At 34.6% G+C, this 14,297-nt stretch overlaps 1 protein-coding gene across 1 annotated transcript in view; it reads left to right on the top strand.

The window, feature by feature from the left end:
* The first annotated feature begins 1,919 nt into the window (after positions 1-1,919).
* LOC118198059 (uncharacterized) overlaps positions 1,920-14,297 on the top strand; it is a 113,674-nt gene continuing 101,296 nt past the window's right edge. Inside the window, exon 1 of the mRNA XM_085811840.1 lies at positions 1,920-2,308. The gene's annotated coding sequence lies outside the window, so the exon portion shown is untranslated. The remainder of the gene's footprint in view (positions 2,309-14,297) is intronic.

Below are 14,297 nucleotides of genomic sequence, written 5' to 3'. Positions count from 1 at the left end.
GAGTTTCACCTGTTATCGAACCGCAGATATCCCATTTGCTATAAGCTGACGACTACACCACACGAACATGCTCAGAAGCAATGCAATAACTCGTCAAAATATGGGAACGATCTCAAAAGAAAAGCTGTATTAAATAAATACGCATTTATCTATTATACAAAATGCATCTAAAATAACAGAAGTCAGACATAAGAATGCATTAAAAAATGAAACAACTGAATTAGTTAAATATTTCACATGCAGATTAAAAATTATCTGCTTACTGTTATCATACAAAACTTAGCTGGATAAATAGTTAAATGTTCTTATGCATGAATTTTCCTCCTTTTCGTCTAAAAAAGCCGCAGGCTTTATGGACGGTCATTATGGCAAAGCACACGAGGGCTAACGGAAGGGATGCCTTCAGGAAGCCTTTATTAAGGGACTTTGATACATATTCACCTTGCATATATTGAAAACCATCAAACTCCCATGCAGTCAACCAGAACCTTGAGCTAATTTAACGCTGAAAGGTTTTAGGAGTACCGTTGATGCCGCCACCGGTGGCAGTACTTGTAGTGCTCGCTGGAGTCACAATTTCCATCACGACTCGAGGAATGATGCCAGAATGTTGTTAATCTTCTAGTTAATGTGTGGGACTAATACCTATTTACTTAGAGTAAATATTAGGTAGCCCCCCTCACTTCTACATAACATAACATAGCATGCAGTCAACCCATTCGTTCAGACAAACTATTAGATTTCAAAAGTTTACCGCTAGGCCGGTTTACCGCTAGGCCACTATTCATACCTCTTCCTACAAGTTATGTGTACGTAAAAATTAATTTTTTATTCCACAGTTGAAAGTTCCATTCATTTTTCCGACCATTCATTTGTACTTCCAGTGATATAAATTAAGCGTAAGTAGCATTTTTCCACTATCGGTTTTGTGGACAAGATCTTTGAATACTAAGATTCGGATTCAAAATCCCGAGGAAACGGCTACTTGTATGAGATTTTGTCCCTGTATAATGTAAACAGCAGCCAATTAACTTATTTACTTAGCATCTACTTAGCTTTCTTGTGATATTCTATAAGTCATATCTATTCTACAAGGTATCTCTCCATTTAGGTAGCACTAACGTCTTTTGGCTTGGTTTATTTAAAGCCCACTAGGACTATCTGTTTAAGGGGAAGGATGCCTTCGTGAAGGACTTTCTAAGAGAAACTGGCTCGTATACACGTTGCACATGGGGAAAACCACGAAAACGCCCATGCAGCCAGCCCGTTCGAGGGATTCGAACCTCGGACCGAACTGCCAGTGTTCAGCGACTTTATCGCTCGGCCGCTGGTGGGCCCTAACGTCTTTTATCATATTCTAAACAATCCCTTGTATGTTTTCTCTTATTTGACTAAATAAATAAACAGACCTATTGAAATCATTAAGTAGGAATTAACGCGATTTCAAAAAATGATTTGAACTGATCGAAAAACGAAGATCAATTTCAATTAGTGGCAATTGCAGTCATGCAAGAATATATATAATTAGTGCATAAATCGGCCACATCGTCCCCCTTCCCCCTCCTTTTTGAATCTTCCGTGGCACAGAAATAAAATTTTCCTTGTGGTACTTTATTTTTAAAAAGATAGAAATGAAAGCAAGTAGGCGTAACAATTAAATTACGACCAGTGACCAGCGACTCGTGATGACACCGATTCATCGTCAAATCACATAGCATTAGTCGAAGTTTAATAATCGGCTGCAGTCGTATTCATCGAAGCAAATAATTAATTCGTGGAGCTGTTACAAAAGCAACACTTTGGCGACACAAACTTTAGAAAGTTTTAAAAAAGAAAGTACTTCTTTCTTGGCGAGAAAGGTGTGACAGCAAGATTCGGAGCAAACGGTGAAAGCAGCCAAAAGAAGAATAACACAGCAGAACCATGTTATGTTAGGGGGTCTCGACAGCATCTGTTCATTCTGTGAAGACCTTTTTACGTGTCATAAATTGTGATGGACGACTATTATGTCAGGCCGCCACGTGGAGGAGCTGCGATCGCAATTTAAATAAACGAAAGCGGAATTTTCTACTCGTTCTTTTCAGTTTTCTTAGTTTGCTTTGTTTCATTTTTTTTTTTTTTTTTTATTTCCCGCCATCCCAAGCAAAATCGTCTGCTAGTAGTTGTGGACTAAAAACGGCCTTTTCGGAGGCGTGTTGTTCTATTGGATGTGCCGCTTTTGCCGAAGCCTATAGTTGATTCCCTAAATTTTTTTTTTACAGACGAAGCCAAAGCGAACGAAATTCTACAACAAAAGAAATAAATGAAGGTAATAAAAATTTTTCTTTTTAATTTATCATTGTTTTTGCATTTTCAGAAATTATAATGAAAATATTTGTTACTATGGGCCTGGTTTTCTGAATTTTTACCGCGTATAAAGAATTTTATATTTCATTTTTTGCATTTCATCTAAAAGACTACATTGCTTCTGTCTTCCCCCCCCTTTTGTGTTTTCAATGGTACGTTTTAATGCAAATATTTCGTTAAAAATACGCACAATTAATTTATTTTCCTTCCTAAGACATAACTAAAGGATATACAGAAATGTACCAGAAAGATTACTCTGCTTAATCTTTTGGACATTTTTTTTTATTCCTGATTTTCTGGGGGAGGAGGAGTACAGAAAGCCCTTTCTAATATTCGCCCCCCCCGCGGTTCGAAAAGATCTTCTGTAGAAGTTGTCGTTTTATGGAGCAGATATTTAATACCGATGTTTGTTTATAGTTTCAAAAATGCCAATTGTATTTTATGTGTTCAAAAATGCTTATTGTATTTCTATTTAATTACCCGTCTTCTTTCTTTAGGTTTTTATGTAAATGTAGCGTACTTTCATTTTCCATCTTACAGGAAAAATATTTCATTCTATATTTTCTTCAAGAACTGAAACATTTACATATGTCGTAAATATTGTGCGAATAGATAATAAGCGCAAAAATTCTTCGTTATTTTAAAATTTATTATTACTATTTATTTCTCGTTGAATTCATGTGAAAACTGGCAACAATAATTCTGTTTCTGAAAAAAAATTCAGTTACATTTCACTATTTATTGTTCATACGTTTATTCAGATGTGTGTTGTTTATTCTGAATTACTTAAAAAGTGGTATTTTATTGTCTGGTTTACTCCGAATATATTCAAAACGTTCTGCCATGTAAAATATAAAAACTACGTGCATTTTCCCCCTTAGTATGTAAAAACAGAAAATGGTTTGTATTAGTTTGTTGGATATTTTCAAGATTATATTCTTTGACAAATATGTTATAGCTAATATGAAAGGGCTTCTGATTTATATAGAGTGTCTCACAAAAGTTATGGGACACTTGTGCTTTACAAAAAGAAACTGTAATAAAATAAATTAAAAAAACATGTAAAAATTTTTTGTGGGTGTGTTTCATACTTAAATTTAGTAACAATTATTACATAACATACATTTTCTGAAAATATTAAAATAGTAATTTAATAAAAATACAATTGTTTAGAACGGAGCAAAAAATGGCTCATATAAGTGATGGGACACCATTAGATACTGCTACGTACTAAAATAAAAATATTTTTTGGGGTTTTATTTTTACTCAAAAGCAGTTGGCAATAATTTATAAAATCGTCTGCAATCTTTCTCTCCAGTTTGTTTTGGAAATTTTGTGTTTTTTAGCTCTGTGAATCCATGAATGCTAAACGAAAAGAAACTTTGCCTGAAATTAGAAAATTAGTTATTAATTTGCATATTAATCTATTAGAGTGCTGAAACGGTTAACATCAGTCATTCAACAGTTTTCGATATCATTAAACGATATAAAAAGAATCATATGATTCAGGATAAAAGAAGGCCGACCATCAAAGCTATCCAATGGAATAAAGCGAATTATAGTTCGAAATTTTTAAAAAAATCCAAGAATGAGTGCTCCTAAAGTTGCTGCTGATTTACAAGCATTATATGGAGTAATTGTTAATCCTGAGACTATTAGAAAAGTAATTCGATTTGCTGGATAGCAGTCAGGAAAAAATTCTTCGTAATTGAAAAGAATAGAAAACTCAGACTGGCTCTCGCAAAATCCAACATAAATAAGAACTCTGATTACTGGAATGAAGTTATATTTGCTGATGATTGAGTAAATTTAATATATTTGGTTCTGACGGTAGAATCTTGGTGTAGAGAAAACCCAGGGAAGAATTTCGCAAACAGAACTTGGTGCCAACAGTAAAACATGGTGGAGGAGGAGTTATGGTATGGGGTGTATGTCGTCCGCTGGAGTTGGTAATCTTGTTTTATTGACAGTATAATGGATCAGGACAAGTATATTGACATTTTAAATCAAAATTTGAAATCTTCAGCACGAAAATTGATCCTTCATAACGATTTTAAATTCTACCAGGACAATGACCCCAAGCACACTGCTTTGAACGTTAGACTCTGGCTGCTGTATAACTGTCCTGAAATAATAAAAACACCACCATAATCTCCAGACTTAAGTCCCATAGAGAATATTTGGCAAGAATTGGAATCAAGAATTCGCAAACACACCATTTCTTCAAAACAACAATCAAAATCATTGCTTCAAGAAGAATGGGGTAAAATCACTCCAGAAATCACAAAAAAATTAGTCGAATCCATCTCAAGAAGATTAAATCACGTTTTAAAAGTAAAAGGAAATCCAACAAAATATTAAAACATTTTAAAAAGTAAAATTTTTGGATAAATGTTTGATGGAAAAGTAAGTGTCCCATCACTTATGTGAGCCATTTTTGCTCCGTTCTAAACAATTGTATTTTTATTAAATTACTATTTTAATATTTTGAGAAAATGAAAGTTATGTAATAATTGTTACTAAATTTAAGTATGAAACACACCCACAAAAAATTTTTATGTTTTTTTAATTTATTTTACTACAGTTTCCTTACGTAAAGCACAAGTGTCCCATCACTTTTGTGAGACACTGTATATATGTACAGAGAGGGGTAGGGACAGAGATGTTTAATTTTGCTTATGTAAGCATAAAAAAGTATAAAAAGAAATATTTAGTAATGTGGGTGGGTATCTCTCTCATTCAGTGTCAACTGACAAATCATAAAACTGCGCAAACATAAGGATTAGTAGCTATTGTTATTCTTATGTTTCCATATGCATTCTTATGTTTGCGTTAGATACATAGCGTTAGAACACGCATATAAATCTTAAATAAATGACAGTTGTATTTTATCTGAATATTTTTTCGCCTTATAAGAAAATTCGGCATTTTCAAGGGTGTGGAAATTTATTTGTCCTCATACTGTAAAATTCAAACAAAAGACTAATATTTTTGTCATTCTCGTTGAGCTTTTTGTTACTTAGCTGTTGAAATTTCTAGACAAAAAAAGATTGAAAAATTTTAATGCCGACATGAAGTAAGCACAACAAAACTAATAGAAACATTTTATACTTCTTATTATTAACTATAGTAATTAGTACTCGTAGAAAAACTTGTCTATAAGCAGTAAAACTTTTTATCATTTCCATCAGATTATATTTGGATGCAGATGGTGTATGCAAGAAGGACGATTAGAAATTTTGGCAGTCGATAAACGAAGATTAGCCCATCAGCGACCGAGCGGTAAAGTCCCTGAACACTGGTAGTTCGGTCCGAGGTTCGAATCTCGCGAACGGGCTTCGAACCCCGGAAAGAACTATCAGTATTAAGCCACTTTTACTGCTCAGCTTGCTGGTAGGCTTTCTTACATAGGTTCAGTTTGCTTTGTATGATTATGGCAGAGCACCTGAGATCGTCAAGTTGAAGGATTGGCTATGAGTAATCCTCTCAGTCCAGTACTTGCTGACATTTATATGCACTATTTTGAGATGAAATTATTTGATAAACTATCTTTTCGTCTTTGGATTCGGTATGTAGACGACACTTTCGCACTTTTTGACGGTTATAAAGAGGATTTATCCGAGATTCTATCTATTATGAATTCAATTGATCCAGCCATCCAATTCACTCTTGAAATTGAATCCAACAATTCCCTCCCCTTGCTTGATATTCTTATAATCCGCATTGAAACTGATTTTAGCACTACTGTGTACCGTAAACCCTTTGCAGTTTGTTTACCACCCCACGCCAAGTCATGCCATCCTGTTAAGCAAAAAATGTCTTCTTTTTACTATTATGTATTCCGCGCGCTTAAAGTTTGTTCCTCTGAATCTTTGCTTACCAATGAACTTAATTATTTGAGAGCAGTTGCGATTGACCGTGGATTTTCTCCCGTGATTATTGATAAAGCCGTTAAAAAACTTTCAGATTCCCATCAAAAAAGACATTCTACTGTTAGAAATAATATTAATGACCTTGTCGTGCTTCCATTTTATCCTTCTGTTAGGTATAAAATTGCACGGATTCTCCAGAAATTCAATTTTCAAGTCGGTTTCTCCCCTATTAATAAAATTCACCCTTCGATTCTAAAAGATTGCGTTTCTGTCTTGAATTCTTGGGGAATTTATAGTATATCGTGTCAATGTGGTTTAAGATATATTGGCCAAACAAAAAGAGCGTTGAAGTTTCGTATCAAGGAACATAAATCATATGTCAGAAAAGGCGAAATTAAAAAGTCTTCAATAGCGTATCATAGTTGGACATTTAACCATAATTTTGACTTTGGGTCTTCAAAAATTATCCAAAAGGCTTCTTCTATAGGTGAATTGGATTTTCTTGAGGATTTTCATATTCACAAAGATTTAGCATGTTTAGTTAATGATTATAAGTCCAATCCAGTCCTTCCTAATGCCTTTAAAATTCTACTATCTTAATTCAGTTACTATTTTTGCCGATAGATGGCGTTACCTCTTCGTGTTTGGTCCTACAAGAGGGTATAAAAATCCGTTCTTCGAAGTTCAGATTTTGAGCGTGTAGGTGCAGTTGCCCCTCGCTCCCTATTTTTAACTTCGCTAATACTTTGTCCTTTGTGTTACATGTTTGATCAGATAGCCTGTCTCAGTAAAAGTAGGCGGCCAGTGTAACTCTGATTAAAAATCCGGTTATAACCACGTGCAGTGCTGATAAGGACCACGTGTTTCTGAGACTCCTTCCCCTTTAGTTTTCTTCTTTCTAGGTATATCTTTCTCCTGATGAGGAGGGACCTTTAGCTGCCCTCGAAATCGATTGAGTGTTTCAATATACTTACGCTAAATTCAAAGTTGTTTTTACGATTTTGATTGTCACATTAGCGTGTTTCTCTTCTAGTCCACCTGAGGGCTATCTGCCCAAGGAGAAGAATGCCTTCGCAGAGGATTTTCTAAGGGAAACAACCGGCTCGTACATATTTTACATAGGACCAAGTGGATTAGAAAGAGCCAAGTAAATAAGATTGCCAAACAACCACTGGATTTCAACTCCCAGAGGTCCTTGGTCAAAACTGAGTCGGAGTTTGGCTATATAGTCCTCATGTGTTTTGCCTGCATTAACTGATCAACTCCAACCCAGTAATAACTTTTATATTACTCTAAAATACTTATACTGAAGAAAATTACGCTGCTGTTAAACCACCGTACATCTAATGACGCTACACATGTATTAATGTAAATGAAATATCAAAAACTTCGTGAAATAATTTATAACATACAATTAAAAAAAAAAAAAGAAAAAAAGAAAACCCGCCATTTGGAACAAAAATCATGTCATGTCGATTCGTTCATATCATGTCGTCATGTTGAAATCGGCCTGTAGACGTGTATATTCTAGGTAAGTTAGGTGAGTTAGTTGTCCTGTAAATAAATACACATTAAATATAATAAATTTTAACTACAAAGGTACTATCAGCGTCCACAAAAAATTTTCTAGGGGTTAAAGATTTTGGAGACATATAACTACATCAATAAATTTCCATTAATTATTTAATTTGCGAAGGTTTAGAACACAATATTGCGTCAGTGCAAAAACTATACATACATTATACATGTGTCAAAACAAAAAGGCATTTTTTTATTCTCTTCTTACGTATTGCATACCTAATTATGCAGAATGCTTTTCTTGCAGCTAAATATTTACTTAATCCATTCTCCAGCCTGGTTCAGAAACTCCGAAAAACAGTTTAAAAAAAAAAAAAATTCCATGGAATAATAAAAATACCCAAGAAATTGTAAATGCTAGACATTTTACTTAGTTATTAAAAGTATTTACATACATTGTCTTATTGTTTTTCATTCCTGTTTATTTTGAAACTCCCCAGTTTACCAATGGCAATAGAAAACTCAACTTCTTGACCCCCTTGTCCCCCCCCACCACATCTGCCTTTGTTTGGTCCATAGTTTCAAGGAATTGTCTAAAGTGGTTTACTTTTAATATTTCGTCAGGATGGTCCTGAAGTAGGACAATGGCATTACCATTAAGTAGATCTGTAAGTCTCACCTCCACTTGATTGAGATGCCATGGTTTAGCTTATACTGGACCTTTTCTTAGGGCTTATCCAATGAGCACTGTTTCCTTTGTGCTCCCTTTCTTCCCAGAAGAAATTTTATTTGACTTTCTCAAAAAGGAGTTGCATTTCTTCACTAGTGAGCTCATTTTAATGTTTTTGGATGGTCTTCTCTACACAATTCTCCTTCTCCTGCTGTGAAAGTAATCATCACATTAATCTCCTCCACCGTGATATATACTGATTCACTTTATACATGTGCAGAACCAAAAATCCTCCACATTGAATAGAAGGCCTCCTTCTGGATCAGTTTGACGACTTCTCCAATATCGAAGCTGCCTTCCCAGATTTTCTTTAGTTTTAGTATCTGATGAAAATTAATTAATTTCAAAGCATTTTCTAAAGAAATGCTTTCATGTACAAGTTCTGGAAACCAGCAATCATGTTTTGGATCACAGGCAAATGCAGAGAATTTGTAATGGGACGTAGGCAATGGATACTTATCTTCACACTTAAATTCCAATTTCTTTTCCATCTCTTTTGTGTCCAGCAGCATTATCAAATAAAAATGGGTTAAACATGTCTCTATCACATATTGTTTTCATACAGGATTCAGAGAGTTCTGCTTTCTTCTTTTCAAAAATTGATTCAATGACCAAAGAATTTTGGTTCGATCTCAATAGAACAGGTAGCCTTAGTTTAATAACATTGTGTTTTTCAAATGCTTTGTCATTAACTGATTCATAAATTAGTAAGGATTTTAAGCTTCAAATTTTTACTTTGCACGATCTACAAACAGGGCCGTTCCTAGCGGGGGTGCAGCACGTAAAAGTAACGTGGGCGGCGAAAATCAGGGGCGGCCGGACTCTCGCAAAACTACGACTAAATATTTTCAATTCATTGTAAATACTTGTCATATATAAGTAATTAGTACTTTATGAAATAATAATTTTATTAATCATTAAGCATTTTTTTAAAAATTGGGGACGGCAATCTTAATAAAGTAGGCGGGCAGCCAATGGCCTAGGAACGGTGCTGCCTGTGAATGAGACTACAAGCCTGTTTCATGAGCTAGTGCCAATTTTTTTTCTTTATCTTGTTACCTACGTTCTGTTGGGGACTTTTTCCAGGAGAGCTCATTTCTGTCAGATATTCAGTTTGTAAAAGGGATCAGGTTCGCTGTGAAAGACATTTTTCGGTCAGTGGGAGCGTTCGTTGCTCGAGATATTCACCCTGCGAGGAACCGCTGAATCATTACAGTGCATTATAATAAATTAAATTTTGCGGTACTATTCCGTTTTGAGGACCGTAAAAAAATTGCAACGAAAATGTATGCGCAAAAGCGCCAAATCTAGCAAACGCGCCAAATCTAGCTTACGCGCTGATTTCAGATTGCGTATGTTTATATAGTTCTATATTTCTTAAGACGCCATTTAAATACTAGTTTAATTTTTAAATCCTTTTTTTTTTTTTTTTTTTGATTTAAAATCCTTTTTTCACATCCTATGGATTTAACAGTTTGGGAAGTGCCCATGACGAAAAGTCTGCAATAGAATTTTGGGTAAAGTGCAGAATCACCCACTGCTTGAAGCGTTTTTAAGAATTGCACATACTCGGTATCCATGTACACATCGATCTATTTTCACTTAAAAAAAAAAAAAAAAAAAAATCCAGAATTCCACAAAAATGCGCACACCCTTGACTTTATCTATGTACACATCGACCAATTTTCACTTAAAAAGTAAAAGAAAATTGACAAAAATCCAATTGTTTTTACCCTTGTAAAAAGCGGCAAACAAATAAGTGGGCGATTCTGCACTTTATAGAGAATTTTTTTCAAAGAAAAGGCATCATTGATTATAGAAAATTATGTTTGAACAATAAACGAGATGAAAATAGGTTTTAGCGATAACTCGGTAGCGAAATAGCGATGTAGGCATCCATTCAGTTATGTTTAGCAATTTTTATATAAATTATAATAAGGCTCTGAAATAGTTATATACTCTTATGCTTCCATTCAGTCATGTTGAGCCTTTTTTATATAAATTATAATAATAAAAAAGTATTATATGAAATTAACCTTTCATCTAAATTAAAACATCAATCTTAGATAGTTATTTAATACTAGAAAGCCCGGCGGTTATACGAAATGACAGCTGTTATAGATATTATAAATTGTAATTCAAATGAGTTGTGTAAAGGTGTCTGTTAATTTAAACTGAATTACCCAGGGCAGGCGGCGAGGACGCCCCTTTGCTTACTGCCCCACGGGTTTCCCCCTTCTACTTGCTTAATTGCTTAAAGTAGAGTGCAATGAAGGAAACTACTGGCGGTAGATTTCTTAAGAGCCACCGCTAACTCAATAAATAAATGGGATTTAAATAATAAAATTTTAATTCACATGTCAAAGATCCCTTTGTACACAAAATTTCTTGTGTAGATCTGTCCATATTTTTTAAGCTCGCCTTGCAGAGGACCATCCATTATTTTTAATTTTACGTCCGTTCTTTCACGAACTCTTGAACAGGCAACATAAAGTTGACCGTGTCCAAATGTAGTATCAGGTAAAAAAATGCCAACACGCTTAAGCGTTTGACACTGAGACTTATTGATGGTCATAGCAAAGGCAAGTTTTACAGGAAATTGTCTACGTCTCAATTGAAACGACAACCCTGTGCCGTGACAACTTCACCCCATTGGCTAGTATAGTTACGCAAGCAACCAATAAACTATCGGCGACAAACAGACACGTAAGCCGCATATAGATATATATGGGACGAAGTAACATCATTTCCTCCGAAACGGCTGGCTGCCAGGCTTAGCGAAGCACACCGTTGGATTCCGCAGGTCCGTGGCACGCCATTTTCACCATTCGCGTCTTCGTGGGACTTTAATTAGCCGAGATATTAATTAAAAACTAATTTTCCCCTACGTTTTCCTACAATTTTCCACTTTCTTTCTTGGATTTTCCCTATTACAGGGATTTGGCTACGTGCCAAATTCTTTTTTCTGGAATATCTACGGAACGGCGTCGAGTTGGAATTCGAGACACGCATCCTCGGATTCCAAAAATTTCTCTGAATCCATCGATACCTTTCTCATCTTCGTACGACTTTAATCAGCCGAGATATTAATTAAAACTGCGGAAACGTTAACTTCCGCGCTCATTTTTACGAGTGGCAACAATAAACTATCGGCGACACGAGCACTCTCCCTTTGCCGTAAAGATTAATCAGTACAGCACCACGTCCACCCTTATCTAAAAGTTGACTAAAGAGGAGCCTCACGAGAGCTATATATTTAAAAAAGAAAAAAAAAAAAAAAAAAAAAAAATTAAAAAAAAAAAAAAAAATCTGAAATTTTTTCAGATTTTAAATTATGTCCAAAGGGGCGTTTTTTTAACGTTTTGAGTGTTACCTTTATTTATTAAATATCATGTTCTTTGCACTTAAACCATAAAATTCAGTTCAAGAGCAATATCGCAAAATAATGTTAAATTAAGCATATCTTTAGAATTTCCGATATACACAGTCTCGCGAGCTGGAGATAAAATTATTTTTTTTTCTATATAACGTTGCCATTTCTCGCTTTTAAAGCATTGAGTTTGTAAATCAAAAATTCGTTAAAGTTTTACAAAATATAAAATCTATAATAAAACAAATTCCAAATTTGGGATTTCAGATGCCCATATTCGCAGTAGGATTTCGTCATTCAAAATTCGATGGCTCTATGTACCATTGTTTTATCACAATGCGAGAAATAGACAATCATTTATGCAGATTTTTCATTATTTAATTTCTTCAAATATAATGCAGGACTCTAACATTTTGTGGCAACAGTTTGAAAAGTGAACCGACGTTTATGAGTCCGACGCAAAATGCCAAAACGAAAGCAATAGTCATTCGGGACTGAAATCCCTTTGGACTAAAAAAAAAAAAAAACATGTATACTATACTTTGTACTTGGCATTACTTGGTAATACATTAAGAAATAAAACTGTAAACAAATTCTATCTGTGTTTACATTGGGGGGAGTGACTTTACATAAAGCTGCGTATTGGAACAGTATAATTGCTTCGGCAATTATGCGAATGTGGTTGTGAGTGTTAACCTGCTGGGCGTAAACATTTATACACTACAAGTGTTCAGAAGGCAGCTATAACTAAATTTCTGCAGTACACGTATGATTTATGCTATACATTACTTATTTATGACATTGTAAATTATTATTTGATATCGTCTATTATTTGGTAATATATATACATTATGCGATACGACATGGGCATATCATCTATCAGTTAATGGGCAAAGAATGGTATCACACTTAACATTATTTGACGTTACATTTGCAATTAATGAATTACGCATATTCCTCATTGATATGACGTTGTCAGGAGTGACTTTGCTAGGTTACGTATTAGAACATTATGAATGTTCCGGCAATTTTGCCAGTGAGCTTGGGAGGGCTTACTTGCAGGGGCTTGTACATATACACTACTGGTGTTCAAAGGGCGGCTACATCTAAATTGCTGCAGTAAGTATATGATATATACTATCAAGAATATGCAAATATGCATATGCATAGTATATATCATATACTTACTGATACGACTGCGTATCAGTAAGTATATGATATATACTATGCATATGCATATTTGCATATTCTTGATTTTACCTATTATTATTCGGTGCGGTCTAGAAGTTCAACAATATGTACATTATACGATACAAAATTGACATTAATATTACTGTTTATGAGGCAATTAAGAAATTATACTTAACATTAATTGACATTACGTTTACAATTACATTATGCATATTCAAAATTGTATTTACTTTGTCGGAAGTGACATTGCATATAGCTACGTATAGAACTTAATACGAGTAATTATTCCTGTAATTACGCAAGTGAGCTTGGGGGAACTTTCATGCAGGGCTAGTACATAAGCACTACATGTGTGCAGAAGGCGGTTGCAACTAATTTACTGCAGTGCACGTATAAATAGTGCTGTGCATATACATATTGACATAATTATGACATTGCATGTCTTATATATACGTACACTATGCAATACGGCATTGACGTTATATATGAGATTTGAGATAATAGTGGTATTACATTACCATTATTGACATTACATTTACGAATTACATTATGCAGATTCAACTCTGTAAATACATTGTCAGGAGTAACATTGCATTTAGAACGTATTTATACACTATATTTGCTCTTGCTTTTATGTGATTGAGCTTTAGGATGGCGTACAGGCGGACCTGATATATAGACATCATAGGTGCTCAAGGCAGCTACATCTGAGGTCCTGCTGTACCTGTGAGATTTTTGTACAGACCCATAGATACTTATTTATGACAGTGTTTGCATATAATGCGGTATTGTAAGTATTTTCTATATTATGTTACGTAATTCGATGCAACATTACATATGACTTTACATTGTAGGGTTTATATTTATTTTAACTAACATTTATTTTAAGTTTAAACTATCTTTCCTGTCAAGCCTTACTTTCCCCTGGAACTGCCAATGCCAGAATATGTAAATTTGAGTAGAACGTGCAAGGATTCAAATTATCAGCGGAAGTATTCTGATTTAAAATAGAAGGAAACAAGTTCGGTGTGAGAGTTTCTCTTACTTAGCGAGCGCGGAGGTAGTTAGCGAGAATTGAAGAACCCCGCGTTGCGGCCTATGTGCTTGGCGAGAAGTAGTGGTCATCGTTCCAGTGAGCTTCAAGTCTGCTGAATTAGCAGCGGTATTGTAAAACGCGGTGAGTTAGTTATTTTAGAGAGCCTCGTAGTTAGAATCTTGTCTTTATTTTCTTTTCAGGTCATTATGTTTATTTGACTGCCAAGTTGGCACC

Source organism: Stegodyphus dumicola, chromosome 2 (assembly GCF_044657685.1).
Source record: "Stegodyphus dumicola isolate Sdum_Otavi_A_Nest chromosome 2, ASM4465768v1".
Classification (NCBI taxonomy): domain Eukaryota; kingdom Metazoa; phylum Arthropoda; class Arachnida; order Araneae; family Eresidae; genus Stegodyphus; species Stegodyphus dumicola.
The sequence above is the reverse complement of the archived record's forward strand: the minus strand, read 5'-3'. Positions and strand labels throughout refer to the sequence as shown.